The sequence below is a fragment of the Pezoporus wallicus genome, unplaced genomic scaffold (genome assembly GCF_028554395.1).
Source record: "Pezoporus wallicus isolate ANWC-B61680 ecotype Strahan unplaced genomic scaffold, APGP_CSIRO_Pwel_v1 contig_5552, whole genome shotgun sequence".
NCBI lineage: Eukaryota > Metazoa > Chordata > Aves > Psittaciformes > Psittacidae > Pezoporus > Pezoporus wallicus.
In genome coordinates this window covers 2,808,551-2,823,885 of record NW_026640754.1, presented here as the reverse complement: position 1 = coordinate 2,823,885, position 15,335 = coordinate 2,808,551, and the positions used below count along the sequence as shown (strand labels likewise).

The 15,335-nt window shown below is 35.7% G+C and overlaps 1 long non-coding RNA gene across 1 annotated transcript; it reads right to left on the bottom strand.

The window, feature by feature from the left end:
* Positions 1 to 4,764: 4,764 nt before the first annotated feature.
* Positions 4,765 to 6,588, bottom strand: LOC130605105 (uncharacterized). The gene is made up of 2 exons (XR_008973614.1): positions 6,515 to 6,588; positions 4,765 to 5,126 (listed from the first exon to the last, which is right to left on the bottom strand). It is a non-coding gene; the product is annotated as an uncharacterized LOC130605105 (long non-coding RNA).
* Between the last annotated feature and the right edge of the window lie 8,747 nt (positions 6,589 to 15,335).

Genomic DNA, 15,335 nt, shown 5'->3' with positions numbered 1-15,335 from the left:
CATAACTCATATTGAGTCATTCTCTTGATTCCGGTCGCTCTCTCTGACAGCCAGCAACTAAGCACCACCCAGCTGCTTGCTCGTTCCCTGAAGGTGGGCTAGGGGAGAGAGCTGGAAGAGGAAAACATGAGAAAACTTGTAGATTGAGAGGACAGTTGAACAGGTAAAGTAAAAGCCACACACAAACAAAGCAAAACAAAGAATTCATACACTTTGCATTGGCAGGCAGGTGTTCAGCATGAGCTGAGCATGACACCATATGATATGGGATATCCCTATGGTCAGTTGGGGTCAGCTGTCCTGGCTATGTCCCTTCCCAGTTTCTTATGCACCCCCAGCCTCCCCACTGGTGGGGTGGTATGAGGAGCAGAAAAGGCCTTGACTCTGTGTAAGCACTGCTCAACAAGAACAAAAACATGCCTGTGTTACCAACACTGTTTGCAGCACAAATCCAAACCATAGTCTCATACCAGCTAAGATGAAGAAAATTAACTCTATCCCAGCCAAAGCCATCATGTAGTCCAAAACAGAGGATGGCTGGGACAGAGTCAGACAGTAATCCTTAAAGTGTAATATTCTGAGTCATGAGTGAAGAAAAATTATTCCAGTCCTGTGTAGAAGTCCAGGAAAAACTATTTTTAAGTGGTTGTTATCATATTTTCTACATAGAGGTGATTTCCACCATTGGGATCTATGGATTAAATAAATCATGACAGAGGAAACATTACTGTATCTAAAAAGTAGATATAAATGAGTTTTGCACCAGGTTCATGCTTCACAATTAATATGGCAATTTATGTGGCTAATTACTTTTTTAATAATTTAGCTAGAAAGCAGAGCCTAAATTATAAATTGAACTCTAATATTAATCTCTTTGTGATGTTCACTGGTCATTGAAAATAATTCTGTACTTCTTGGAAATTTTATCGTAAATCTCTTCAAAATATTATTGGAGTTAAAACTTTAGTACAACTATAAAAGGATTAGAGATTTATGAAAATTCAGGGAAACATGCAAAATGAAAGCAATTTACTTTCTTTTTCAGCTATGGAGTTTCTTGTACTCCATATGAACCACTGATTACTGAGAGAAGATACTTGACATAATATTTCCAGTGGTAAATTTCCAAAATCAATAAAATAACTTTAGGCATGAATTTGACCCAGTGAGGTTTATTGAACCACTGGGTTATTGACCTAAGAGAACTGTGCAGCCTTCATTCTACTGGATATTTAATAAGGCACCAAAATTTGCTTCAATATTGAACACCAATTTGAACTGATAGTTCAGATCATGGCTTACTAATTGATTTTAGATAGCATATGTTACTGATTTAAACTGAAGGCTTTGAGCAGCAGCAGTGTATGCAAGATCATAGAATAACTCATGTTGGAAAGTAGCTCAAGAGACCATATTGTCTGACTGCCTGTTCAAGTGGTGGGATCAGATGAGGTTGCTCAAGACCCCATCAAACCAGTTCTCAAAAACCTCTGGGGATGGGAATTACACATCATTTTTGAGAAAAACAATCCACTGAAGAGCCGCACATTGCTGCAATTATTCCTTCCCAAGTATAGCAGGAATTTTGGCTATTGGCTAAGGTTACTTAGAAAGGCAGATGGGCATAAAGAAGAAATCTGATATTAGAATCACAGAATGGTTAGGGTTGAAAATGACCTTAAGGTCGTCTAGGTCCAATTCCCCCACCATAGGCAAGGACACCATGTTGCTCAAGACCATGTCCAGCCTGGCCTTGAACACCACCAGGGATGGAGCATTCACAACCTCCCTGGGCAGCCTCTTCCAGTGCCTCACCACCCTAACAGGAAAGAATTTCCTCCTTATATCCAACCTAAACTTCCCCTGTTTAAGTTTAAATTGATTACCCCTTGTCCTACCACTACAGTCCCTGATGGAGACCCACTCCAGCATCCTTGTAGGCCCCCTTCAGATACTGGAAGGCTGCTATGAGGTCTCCACTCAGCCTTCTCAAGGCTGAATAGCCCCAACTTTCTCAGCCTCTCTTCATACGGGAGGTGCTTGAGCCCCTGATCATCCTCGTGGCCCTCCTCTGGACTTGTTCCAACAGTTCCATGTCCTTTTTATGTTGAGGACACCAGAACTGTACACAATACTCCAAGTGGGGTCTCATGAGAGCAGAGTACAGGGGCAAGATCACCACCTTCAACCTGCTGGTCATGCTCCTTTTGATGCAGCCCAGGATACGGTTGCTTTTCTGGGCTTCAAGCACACACTGCCGGCTCATGTTAAGTTTCTTCTCTTTGACCAACACCCCGAAGTCCTTCTCCACAGGGCTGCTCTGAATCTCTTCTCTGCCCAGCCTGTAGCTGTGTCTGGGATTGCCCTTCAGTATTTTTTCTTGTCTTTTTTTACCGTGACGCTTCCCAGTCTGTCTTTTTTACATTCTTTTGGGTCTCTTCCCAATTTATTTGTCCAAAGTGGCATTTAAACAGTCATTTTCCTATTCAGCTGTCAATTGGATTTTCTTTCAGTCAGTAATGAAGTATTCTGAAGTAACCTTTTCATTAATTATATTTGTTTACACATATATATATGTACCTCTAACTGATATTGTCAAACATACAAGGTAATATATGATAGATATGTATTTTTAATACTAGGGAAGAGCTTGAAATTATTTAAATTCACCTTTATCTTGAGCTAGGTGCAAACTAGTAAAAGCTGAAGTCTCAGGACTTCTGGGAGTGAGAATTGTGCCTGTGGAGCTCTGAAATGTATAAAAGAACACTAAAAGGAGCAGTTTTGTTATCTCTAGATACCTAGTCTAGAATTCACTTTATGTGGGTCTGAACCTCCACTGGCATTCTTAAGGTCCCTGAAGAATGAAAAAAAAATTTTTGAAAAATGCAAGATGACCCAGATAAAATGCTCTGTCACTGCAATCCCACCCTCCACTGTTGTAATGGAGACTGTTATTACTGTCTACCACAAATAGTCTATATATTATCCTGTTAGTATGAGCTAATTGCCCTTTTTGGTTTTAATTTTTTAATCATTTTGCTAAGTATCCTCTCTTGGTTTTAATTTTTATTATAAGCATTTAGGGTTTTTTATATTCTATTCATCCATATCCAACAAATATTATCTCAATCATACAGCATTTTCTGCTGCTGAGGGAGGCAGCTCAGATTCCAGAGACTTGCATATAAAAGCAGAATTTTGACCTAAATTTCCTTGCCAAGGAAGGCTGAGGTGGTTGGGTGGACATTAAAAGAAATAATTCAAATGCTGCAAGTTTATGTGCTAATTTGAGCTTGAGTGATACCTTATCTTCTTTTCCATTTGTTTGCTCGTGTACACATCTAATATTGAAAAGAAATAACTAGTACTAATAGATATGAATTTATTTATTGTAGATCTAGTAAGATTACAAGAGATGGAAAAACTAAAATATTTTATGCAAAAATTTGTATACACTTACTTTTATTTTTACCAGAGTGCTGGAATTACTTTTAGGTCACAACAGTACCGCAATTTACTGCTTTTATCAGTATTCCCTTCACCATTCAGTTGCCTGGAAATTTGTTACATCCCTGTATCAAAGAAAAATATGTTTTTTAATGTTTACATTTACTAAAACTCACCTCTGTGTGAATTAGTCAGCTATGTTCTCACTCCTGAAAACTTTGGCTTCTGTTTGTTGACTCATAATTACATTCAGTTGTGCTAAATATCCCTAGTAACCTCAAGACTAAAAATCCTTAAATATTTCTTGGTTTTGAAACTGTTTTCAACTCCATCTGAAATACATGGTTAGTTTTGGGGGGTTTTGTTGGGGGTAGTTTTGGGGGGTTTTGTGAGTTTATTGTTTGTTTTTTGGTGTGTTTTTTTTTTTGTGTGTGTGAACAGAAAAAGCTACTGGCAGGAAAAATATTGCAAGAAAGCTTCTCATTAAGCAGAGGGCTTTTTCCCTTAAACTGTATTTTGACAAAGTATGGCTTTTAATCCAGTTCTAAAATATCAACACTGATCCAGTTTCCAAAACTCCTTGTAAAACTTTTCAAATACCATAACTGAAGTTTGTTTTTTTCAGGGTAAGAATACTGGATTAGCACTGGAATGAATTGTGTGATTTAATAGGTCCTTTTCACACCTGCACCTCGTACTATATTATGACAATGTAGGATAATATTCATGCTCACAAAGAAGAATTACTTAATAGACTTTAGTTTCCAAATTTGTCTTTTATTGATGTAGCTAAAATTATTTTCTTCTAATGACACATTATCCATACGATTATAACCAAGCCTGAATCCCATTCTTGTTCTTTACATTCTTTCACTGGACCTAATTCTAGCTTTGTCATCCCAATTGATCTCTGTCATTATTTTTTAATTCTTTTGCAGGAAAGCCAACTACATATTAGACTAATGAGAAAAATTATAATTTTCACACTTAAACTTCATTTTGCAATGCTATATGGAGAAGAAATACCTGTACTTTTTTCTGGTCTTGGGCTACAAAAATGCAAATGGACGGAGAGAACAGACTGTCAGGTTTAATACCTGTATTCCTTATACCCCTTATTCAAAGGAGGTTGTAGTTTCTTGGGATTATAACAGAACTGCATGTTTCAAAGTTTCTAAAAAATGGCTTATCATTATTCGCATAAATGTCTACAGTATTTTCATCAATTACTTCAATGGGAGCAGAGATAAAGTGCTTGTTGAACACCTTTGGAAATTCTACTGTAATTAAATAATTCACAGAAAAATGTGGCTTTTAGGCTGGAACAACTTTTATTTATTTATTTATTTTAATAACTAAATAAAAGGACAAAGGAGCAAATAATAACCCTCTAAGCACCGAAGAAGAAAAGTAATTTTCAAATTTATCTGTACCCACTGCCGCATTGAAGGGAGAAGCCAATTATGTAGAGAGATCCTGCATCCTATTCTCCCTCAGGAAAAAGCAGCTTTCAAGCAAAGCCTGTGTTTCAAAGGAGTCCTCCTAGCAGATATTGATGTCTCTCTCATCTAGCCCTGGTTCACCTGCATCCCTTTCTTCCCCAGGTGCTATGTCAGAGCAAGGGATGTTGGCAGAGGTTAAGGCTGCAAATGCCTCTGGCATGCAGTGTGTGAAAGCTGTGAATGAATAGGAACATGAACAAAGAGAGCTATGTTAGTGAAAAATTATATTGCCATCTTTGTAAGTATATCAAAACATCTATTGTGATAAAACAATTCATACCATATTAGACCTAACATTTTTTAAACGATCTATCTTGGTCTATGCAATTTCTTTTAATTCTTTGCATTCATTTTTTTTTTTTTTTTTCCTCCCCTTGTCTAAAGAATCATGGATATAAAATACCTGTTTGGATTGTTTAATCTTATTTCACATACTAATTTCTAGTCCCTGGACAGGAAGTTGTTAAAGAGTCTTAATCAAACAGTGACCTATTTGCTACAGCATTAAAAGAATCAAAGGCAGTATTTCAAAACTCAATTAAAAGTTTCTTATTCCCTTGTGACATTCCCTTCAACAGAAAAGGAAAAGTTTGTTTATTGTTTTTTGGCTTTGTGTTTTTATTTTTTTTCTAAATTCAGTCAGCATACATTAGCATTTCGGCCATGATTCCTGAATTGAACATCTTAAACTTGGGCTCACAATTTCTAAGACTTTCTCATGATTTTATTTATAGTTAGTTTGGGCTTTTCTTTGATCTACAAATTGATATGGATGCCCAGGCATGTGGCCAGCATTTACCAGTTATAGGAAGACTATGAAGTACAAAAGTAAATGCCCATACATACAGGTCAAAGGACAAAGAAGTTACAGCTCTGATGCAAAACCTTAGCCTTAAAACCATTAGTACTTATGGTGTGGTGATTTTATGTTAGCTTTTGAAAATCTGTATGGATACCTATTCTTTCTGAGGCTCATGGTAGTAATGTTTTACAGTAATAGAATTTTCGATTGTCTGTTTACATAACAGATAAAGCAGCTTTAAAAACATTTCTACACATGTATATACCAATATCAATCCAATAGAAAAAAAAAATTAAACATATTGAAGAAGGTAAGAGAAATCATCTGATCTATAATGACAAAAACAAACCTTCTCAAATTCTGGCATATCACTAACAAATGCATTTTTAAATCTGCTCCAAAACTGGTATGGAAGAAGAATAACAAATAGGGCAGGGAGCTAGAGTACTTATTGTTCTTATATAGGTTTATTTAGTTTCCCGTTTCCCTGAGGGACAGGGAAAGAATTAAAACAAGCTTTTCATAGGTTGCCATACAAAAGTAAAAAATTAAATTGGTACAAATCTGTACTAACTCTTCTCTAAAGCATCTAGATTCTGAAACCAAAGCCCTGTAGGAAATTTTATAAGGACCAAAAAAACTAAAGGGAAATGTTACAGAGTCTGAGAGAAAGAGTCTGCTGTGAGGTGATGCTGGGGTAAACTGACGTTTATAGCTGCTGGAGTAAGGCAGATGTGTTGTGAGAGCTGCAAAAACCTACCTGGAGCAAACCCATGCTACCAATAATCTGAAGAGACAGAAGCCATTACTCTCCTCTGTTATTTTCTTTCCTTCAATAAAATGTCTATTTCCCTTTACTTGCAGTTTCTTTGCTCTGCTATTCTGTATCAGCTGGTGATCAAGACCTGTCCTAGCACCTAGGTGCATACAGTGCATGTATGCTGATTTAGCTTGGAAGTGGTTAATGAATCTGAGTATTTGCTAAAAATGTTTTGTTCTAAATCAGATTAGGCCATTAGCAAAGGAGATTGTATAACATTATGGCATCATAATGTAGTGAAGGCTTGAACTCGGAAACCAATTTCATGCTATCCCGAAAATGCCAGCTTGGGATCAGTGACAGGAAATTCATTTAACACAAATAAAACTCAGAGATATAAAACAAAGCAAGCAACTAATATCCACATTCTTAATTTAGACTACCACTTTTAAATGCAAAAGAGAGGGGTTTCATGTCTGTTACACTGGTCTCCTTGCTGGACTATAATAAAACAAACAAACAAAAAGAAAAAAAGAAATTGATTTTTAGGTGGAAAAAGGGAGAGAAAGAAAAATAACTAATGTCTGAAAAAGGAAATTTCAGGCATTAGGATTTCTGTAAAGAAAAAAGAAATCTAAAATCTGACCTAGAGTATTAAAATACAACAGAGAATCAAGTCCTCATGCATGTATTCAGCTCTTCATTATTCAGTGAGCTGAAACACTCATGACCCCAAAAGATAAAGGTATGGAGGTCACTGCAGAAACTTTGCAGTCCTCCATAATGAGTTAGTTCAGAGTCAGCTGAGCTTGTTAACTCTGGCTCAGCAATTTCCTTGCTAGACTCAATGTGGCTGCTCTGAAACCTCAGTTGGGCTCCTTGCTCTGCACCTGAGTACTCCAGTAGCACGGCTTATCAGGTTGAGCACAGAAATAGTCTGGACCTGGACCTCAGGTTCCTGCAGGGCTAAGCCATTCTGATAACCCTCCTGCAATCAGAGGATCAGTGGATCTGTGTAGTTGGCATAGCTAGAGATAACAAGTCAATCTGAAGTTAGCGTCCTCCCCAGCAAAATTACTGAAATGTCTCTGAAGCATAGGGTAGAGGCATTCTGTCTATTTTAAAAAACATTCTGCCTTCAGCAGCAGAATATCTATGTTTATATGGGGTTTATCTCATCTAATAGCACTGCCAGGCCCAAGGAGCATGTGTAGCTAGAGAACAGCTAAAAAAAAAGAATCAAAATTGAGCGCTATTTCAGTATGTTTCTGTGAATATAAAACCTTACAGATACAAAGTGATACATTAGAATTTAATCCATTCAAGAAAATATGTTTAAAAACATTTTTCTTCAAACACAGAGATTAAGCATGTGTCTAAATTAAATTTGTTTTGATAAACTCCCTCAAACAGGGGTACTTTCTTAAGATTTAAATGTTAGATGTTTCAACAGCTACTAAAATTCAGCAAGTGAAATATGATGTCATCATGTTTTAATTCTTCACCTATCATTCAAGAAGGATCATAACATCCTCAACAAAATATATCTCATATAAAATATATGTAAGACCTGGCAACTTAATTACAAATATTTCATTACTGCTAGCTTTTTTCACAGGACAGGCATTCAGTATAGGAGTTTAATTGCATCTAGGTGGTGTGTGACATTATCAAAAATTTCTCCAAATACATTTGGACAGATATGAATTTCAGGTTGTTTGCAAAATGGTAAATATGAATGAAAATATTTTTATATTACATTTCAGTGAGATGCAATAATAGAAACTCATTTCATGCAAGAATCAGTTTACTCCAGGCATCAGCATATGTCATTATGTTTTAACTGATGAGAAGGAAAGAGTGAAAACAACTTTTCTACAAGATTTGAACCTATAGATGTAAACAGGTTCCTCCACTGAAATGGCTGAAACATATTGTGATGAAACTCAGGTATTGATCTTGAAAACCCGACACTTGATCTCTTCAGCGCAGACATCATATTTGGCTTTGTTTTCTAATGAGTTTTCCATACCATTCTAGCTAGAGGATGAAAGCTTTTGGATACATCCTGAAGTATGACTTCCAGGAAAAGCTAGAAATAGTTCTCTCCTTCACAATATTTCTTTGCAATAAATTCACACCTTAGAATAAAAGTCTTAAAAATAAGTCAGTTAACTCAGGATAAGAGTTTCTTCTTAATGCATCAAGATATCGGGAAAAGGCAGCCCAGGATACTTCATACCACACCATTCATGTAAAACTTCCAGTCCCTCTTCTCTCGTATTCTGGGTTGTTGTTAGGTTTTGTTTGTGTTTTTTTGTTTTTTATTTGTTATTAGTACTATCATACCTAAGAAGTAAAATATTGTATATCCTCAGGTAATACAGCACTATAATTTTCTATGTGAATAAAGTAAATTCAAAATCATGCCTCTAGGTGCTTCGCTTTGTAGCAAGATATATTATAAACCAATCAGTGAAAGGGAATCCTGAAGATGAAATAAATATGTCAGAGAACAATGTCACCTTTAAAAGGAGATATAAGAGCTCTCAAAATAGTTGAGACACCTGATAGTATTTAGTACAATAACCACTGTAGGTATTTGTTGGCTTAGCATTTGTCCCTGCATTAGAAGTCACCTAAAGGGTCAAAAATCCTTGTGCATGGACATCAGAAGAAATCTCTAGTATTGGAAAGAAGATGGCAGCAAGCCTGTATCTTAGCAGTAATATGAAATTGTGCTCCAGAACTAAACCTATATGAGGTATGTGGAGCCCTGAGAGCAAAACAAGAAAACACTCTGCTTGGATAAACATAACATCAACATGTTTATCTAAGAAATTGTTTGAAATTCCTTTGAATTTCCAAAATTTCTGAAGCTTTATGGCGCAGCTGAATCAAAACAATTCCATTCCACCAGGAATTCTTATGTCCATCAAAAAGGAAATATTTTAAATATATTCTTGAAAGAAACTGTTGAAGAGTACCGAGTAGGTAGTAGGTAGGTAGTAGGTGACTTGGGAGTTCCCTTGTCATAATGGAGAAATTCTCAGAACCTGTTTTGCCCAGTTGAGAGTAGTATTTCCCTGACCAGATCAATGAAGCAGGATGAAGAGAAAAAGGACATTTCATAGGAGTATCCACAGCAAAACTTACTCCTTTAACTTTTGGTTAAAGAGACATTTTCAGCTTCCTTTCACATCTTAAGATAAAGGAAGTTTCCCTAAAGTTCAATAAGTAAATTATTGAAGTCCAGCAAGTCCAAAATTAAAACAAAATTGAGGTATAGAAAGCTATATAGCTATATAGAAAAAGCTCTTAATTTTTCTTCAAGCAGCACTGCTACAAATGGTCCTTCAAAGTCATGTGATTTGCCCTAAGACAAACCTGTTTTGATTATCATTCATTGGTAACTAGGCAGTGAGGACATGTTGGTGAGTTTCGTACAGTTACTCTTTCTTATTAACAGAACTATGTCAGTTATGGTCTCTTCAAAGAAGCAGCCTGGAAAAACCATTAAAATTATTCTTAGCCAAAAGGAAATGTAATGTGCTCAAATAAATAAATAAATAAATAAGTACATGACATGCTCATATCATTAGTCAAGGTGGCAGGATGCATAGCTTACTGCTGCATCTGCTGGGGTAAGTGCAGAACAGGAGAAATTAAGATTGTTTCACACAGGAAATCTTTTCCTGGCATACACTGAAATATGAAGTAATAATTTGAATTTTCATTTTGAATCTAGCCCATTAAATAAGGAGGAAACATTACTGAAATACAGGGCAAATGTAATGAATAATTTGAAATACGGAGGATGAGAAGGAGTTGAATTTTCCATTAAGCAGTATTTGTAGGATCTTGATATGCCTGAAACTTAGATCAATCTCTCCATTTAGGTAAGTCATAGATTTTTCTGCCTTACATGTCTACAAAGAGAGAAAGGCTAACTGGAATAAATTCTTCCTTTATCTTAGGCTTTGGTATTTCAATAGCGCCATGACCAATTCCTTTCAATAAGCTTACTTTCGAGGCTTTTTAATGTGATCCAAATATTTTTTCTTCTCCCTGAGACAGCATATGCCAACACAGACCAGCGAGCTCTCAGAGAGACAAGCAAGACAGCTTAGTCACATCGAGCCTGTAGGAACTGCCTCTGACATCCTCAGTTACTGTAGATACAGCTACATCACACTGCAGTGAATTACTTTCCTTAAAATAAAGAAGCAACAAGGTAATTAAAAAGCATTTAGCAGTAGCATTTGAAAACGTAGATTATAACAGGAAAAAAAAACTAGCTGTAAGCTCAGGCAGTGAATATAGGAGAAAGCTGACATCTGGACTAGTTTCTGCTTTGCGATGAAGGCAGTTTTAGTTGCCTTTTAGGACCAAATTCAAGAGAAAATTAAGAGAAAGAATTTAAACTGTGCATGAATGTTACACACAGGAACACTTGAGTGAATGCTGTGTTGTTTTTATTCCTTTCAATTAATTTCCTTTTTAGATAGCTATGCGATGTCTGAGTCTGACATTATTAGATGAAATAGGATCTGAAAGCAGTGCCTTTGAATCTAGTAATAACTCTGCCTTCCAGCTCTTCTGGCAAATGAAAAAAAAACAAAACAAAAACAAACAAACCCAGCATGAATTAAATCTAGGCTGTTTCCTTCATAACAGTAAATTAAACAGTTCTGACAAAGTGCAGATATCAAAACTACTGACGAAGCAAAATCTAGGCAGATACTTCATGCTAACCAGCTCTGCCAAAATGAATATGAAAAAAGATGTTTATCCTAATTTATGGAGAATCCTACAGCTAAACAGCTACAGAAAGAGTATGAATTTAAAGTGTTAAGGTGAAATCCAAATTTATTTCTAAAACGTTAGGTGTTCTGCACATTCTAGTTTCTTGGGGTTTTGTCAACAGTTTTCTGAATTATTGATTTTTGCCCAAAGGTTCAGCTGAAGAAAGAGAAACTATTCTGAATACAAAATCAAAGGACAAAGGTTGAAACAATAAATCTATGACAGGGTAACAAACCAAATTACCTTACTTCAGATACAAACTAATGAAAAATAGGCAAAAACTAGGCTTAAGAAGCACATATTAGTTTAAAAGCATTCCTTCTCCCTGAGGAGGGCAAGACTCCTTTTAAAGTGGAAGAGAACAATTGTTCTTCTTTCCTTTCCCATTAAAATCATTGCTGTAATATTTCCTACATACTTGGTTACCTAATTATAGTGTTACAGTGTTATATTGCTATCTTATGTAAGAACAGTGCTTTATTGTGATTTAGACAACTCATGAGTGTTAAAGAAAAGAGGACTTTAGAGAGGGGTAAACAAGGTATAGCCTTAAGATAGAATTTACCTGCAGTCTTTGCACTGTTTATAAACAGCATGAGGGAAGCTACAAATACAAATGATATCAAAGGCATTGAGAAATAGCCTTAGGTGTGGAAAGGCAGAGTGATGAGCAGTATAGAGATGGACAGAGGGAACTATTTGGATTTCAAAAAAAGGAATTTAGGTACTGCAAGGCACATGGATTTAATGACCCGTTCCTGTATGATAATTGCTCACACCTCATCTGTCTGCTTCCATATAGGCCCTTTATTTACAGAGCACTTCAGTCCACAGACATGGATTGCTGTTAAGTTAGGGTTTTCCAGCAACTTCCCCAGCAGGAAATGTATTTGACCTATCCAGCTTTTCACATGGAGAAAAAAGATAAAGACTTTCCATAGATGCAGTGAACCTCACCTGTAGCTGCACACTGTAGCAGTATTTCCATTCATTTTGTGCTTTAATCTTCATCCAAATTCTGTTTTTTTGATGTAGGGAAAGTAAAGTATTATCAGTTCACTTCTAGATTTACATACAGTGCTAAATTTCCTCCTTGACTTGAATGGAGTACAGTGTATTCTTATATTTTGTGAAATGCTTTCCTATCAGTGTATTTCTCAGATACTGGTTTTTCCCCAAAGGCACCATGATTAACTATTTGATGCTTTATTTATACTGTAGGCATGTAAAGGAAAAAAGAAACACTACCCTTTAGTTTTCGCATTCTAAGACAAAAAAACAGGATGAGACCATATATATATATTTGGGGTTAGAATATATATTACATACTATTATGAAGAATTTGATTGTGAAGGGATATTAATCAGAATTAAAGAAGCAAATATGAGCAATTGGAAAGTATTAAACAAAGTGAGTAGTGACAAAAGGCAAAATTGCTAGATCAATTACATCATTATATATAGATTTTACTCCTGGTGAGGAAATGTGTATGGTGATTTCTCGGCTGCTCAGAAAGATAGCATGACATTCTTGATTTAAATAAAATAAAAAACAAAACAAGCAGAACTGCTGAGACCCTAAAGGAGAGAATGTTGGCAACAGCCAAATACAGGACTGGAGGCTCAAGGAATGTCTGGTGTTAGTTTTGTCTCTGGGACTTAACAATAGCTCATAAACGATAGTCTGAACATAATTTGTCTTGAAGTCTGAATAAGAAATTAAAAATAACCCTCAAATAATTTCTATAACTTTATACTTCCTGGAAGTAGGTGACAGGCAAGGGGGTACTGTTATCACATGAAGAAACATGCTATCTTATTTAGATAGTTAAGTCCAAGAAAAAGAAGGAAGAGCGTCTGAACACTGACAGAGGAAGGAGTCTAAGACTCTGTAGCTAGGGAATTGCAGGGGTATACTAGGAAAAAAGAGTTGTGGCAGCATACAAAATGAAAAACTGCGAGCCTTTTCTGCCCACACCTGCCATTGGCTGTTAGGATTGCTGTATTGATGGCTGGAGATTTTACTTTTTTGTCATCAGAAGAATAGAAGACAGTGCTGTGGTAAGTAGTCTGCTTGTTTCCAGCTGCAGAGACAGTGGGATGTTAGGAAACCTTGGCATAGTCATGCTGTCTTTGGCTAAATCTGTGTATTAGTCTTAACAGAATAATACTATTTCTTGTGTGTAGATTATTTCACAGTAGTAAGTAAAGTGTCTTCTAAGACCTGAAACACTTCATGAATTTTTTATGGTAAAATATCTACTCCCTTGCTGTCCAGTGAAGAGTAGGGTACAGGACATGTGCAAGATGGCTCTGCAGCATCTATTACTTTCTATTACTTGTTATAGGCATACCAATGTTATCTGCCTTTGCAATTCTATGTTCTTGTGAGAACTAGAATGGTTACAGTAAAGGCTATGAGCAGAGCTGTGAAACATTTAATAAAGAAATTGTTTAAATACCATGAAGCATCACTGTCCCCTTCAAAATCCAGAAAGGCTGGAAACATCATAAAAAGCAAGCCATCTCTCATGAGACACCCAGTCAGGTGCTGCATCCTAATTAAAGCTCAAACAACAATACTTAGGAGGTTTGACTGTCAGTAGTACTATCTATTCTTAATTACTGTGTTATTAAAATTTCTTTTAAGTATCCTTTGATTTCTAACACCATTAGAATGGCAAGTATCTGTAAGTTTCCATCTCTATCTTTCAGAGATTTCAAAGGGTTATTACATAACAGATTGTTGTTTCATCTAACAATGAAGTAAAAATGCAACGTATAAATACAGACTTCAAATAAATCTAATGACCTAATTTTTTATCAACTACATTATGAAGCAGAAGTAGGTGTCTACTTATAACACTTTCACCACTATTAAGGTTAGAGATTCAAATACCTAAATGAAGTATGAATACATTTTTCAATATTTTATTACCTGAGCTTTTTTTATCTTCTGTGATACAGTGCTATTAATGCCTTTCCCACAGATGTACGCATTATAGGTAGCAGTATGAAATAATCACATAAAGCACACTTTGAAGTGTCTACATTACTTAGCAACTTCATGTCACTAGAAGAGGAATGTAAAATCGGATCATATAACATTTCTGTTCTATTCACTTTGCTACGTTTTTCACAAGGATTTCTTAGCATACCTTGCAAGTGTACAACTATAACCTGGACTTTATTATTGCCTCTTCACATGGTGAAATGCACTAGCAACGTATATTGCAATCTTGGAAATTTGCTATCTGTGGTATTGAAGCCTTACTTTTTTGTAGAAGGTTTTGGTTCTTTATTCCTAGTATACCTTCTATCCAAAACATAGATTTCCTGACCCACAAAGCATATTTTCTCTACTCAGAAATACTCCTGAATAGCCTCTTAATTTAACTTGGCAATCAGAAGTCAGAGAGGTGCAATACATGGGATGAATCATTTATATGCAAAACAAATGAGCCGAGAATATAGGTCATCAAAAAATACTCAGAAAATATTCATTACTTTGTACTGAGTTCTTAATGTCCAGTATACCGTGTGGTTAGATTTGTTATAGTTTTACTATTATTTCATATGTATGTATATATGTATGTATAAGATGTATTTATCTTTGTAATGGAGTTCTAATGACAGGGTTGTATACTGTTTTCTGATGTTATTTATGTACATCTGTATTGCATGTTATGTATATATTAGATGTAAACTTTATCATAATGAATAATAGCTTAGAATAGTGGTTCTATATACAATGTACATGGAACCTTGACATATACAAAATATGTAAATATTTTGTGTATATACATAATATATTTAAAACCTTAACTGGCTGCTCACAGAATAAATGGATCCTACCTGCTGGAAATCAGAAGTGAACTCTGCTGTCTGAAATTGTTCATACCCAACATACTGAATTGTCTTTTCTCAGATACCTGAACAAATCCTATAGAAACTAACTTGTCACTTCATCTGCTTTCTGAGCTCTCCAAAGTTAACCCAGGATATTATATGCTCTT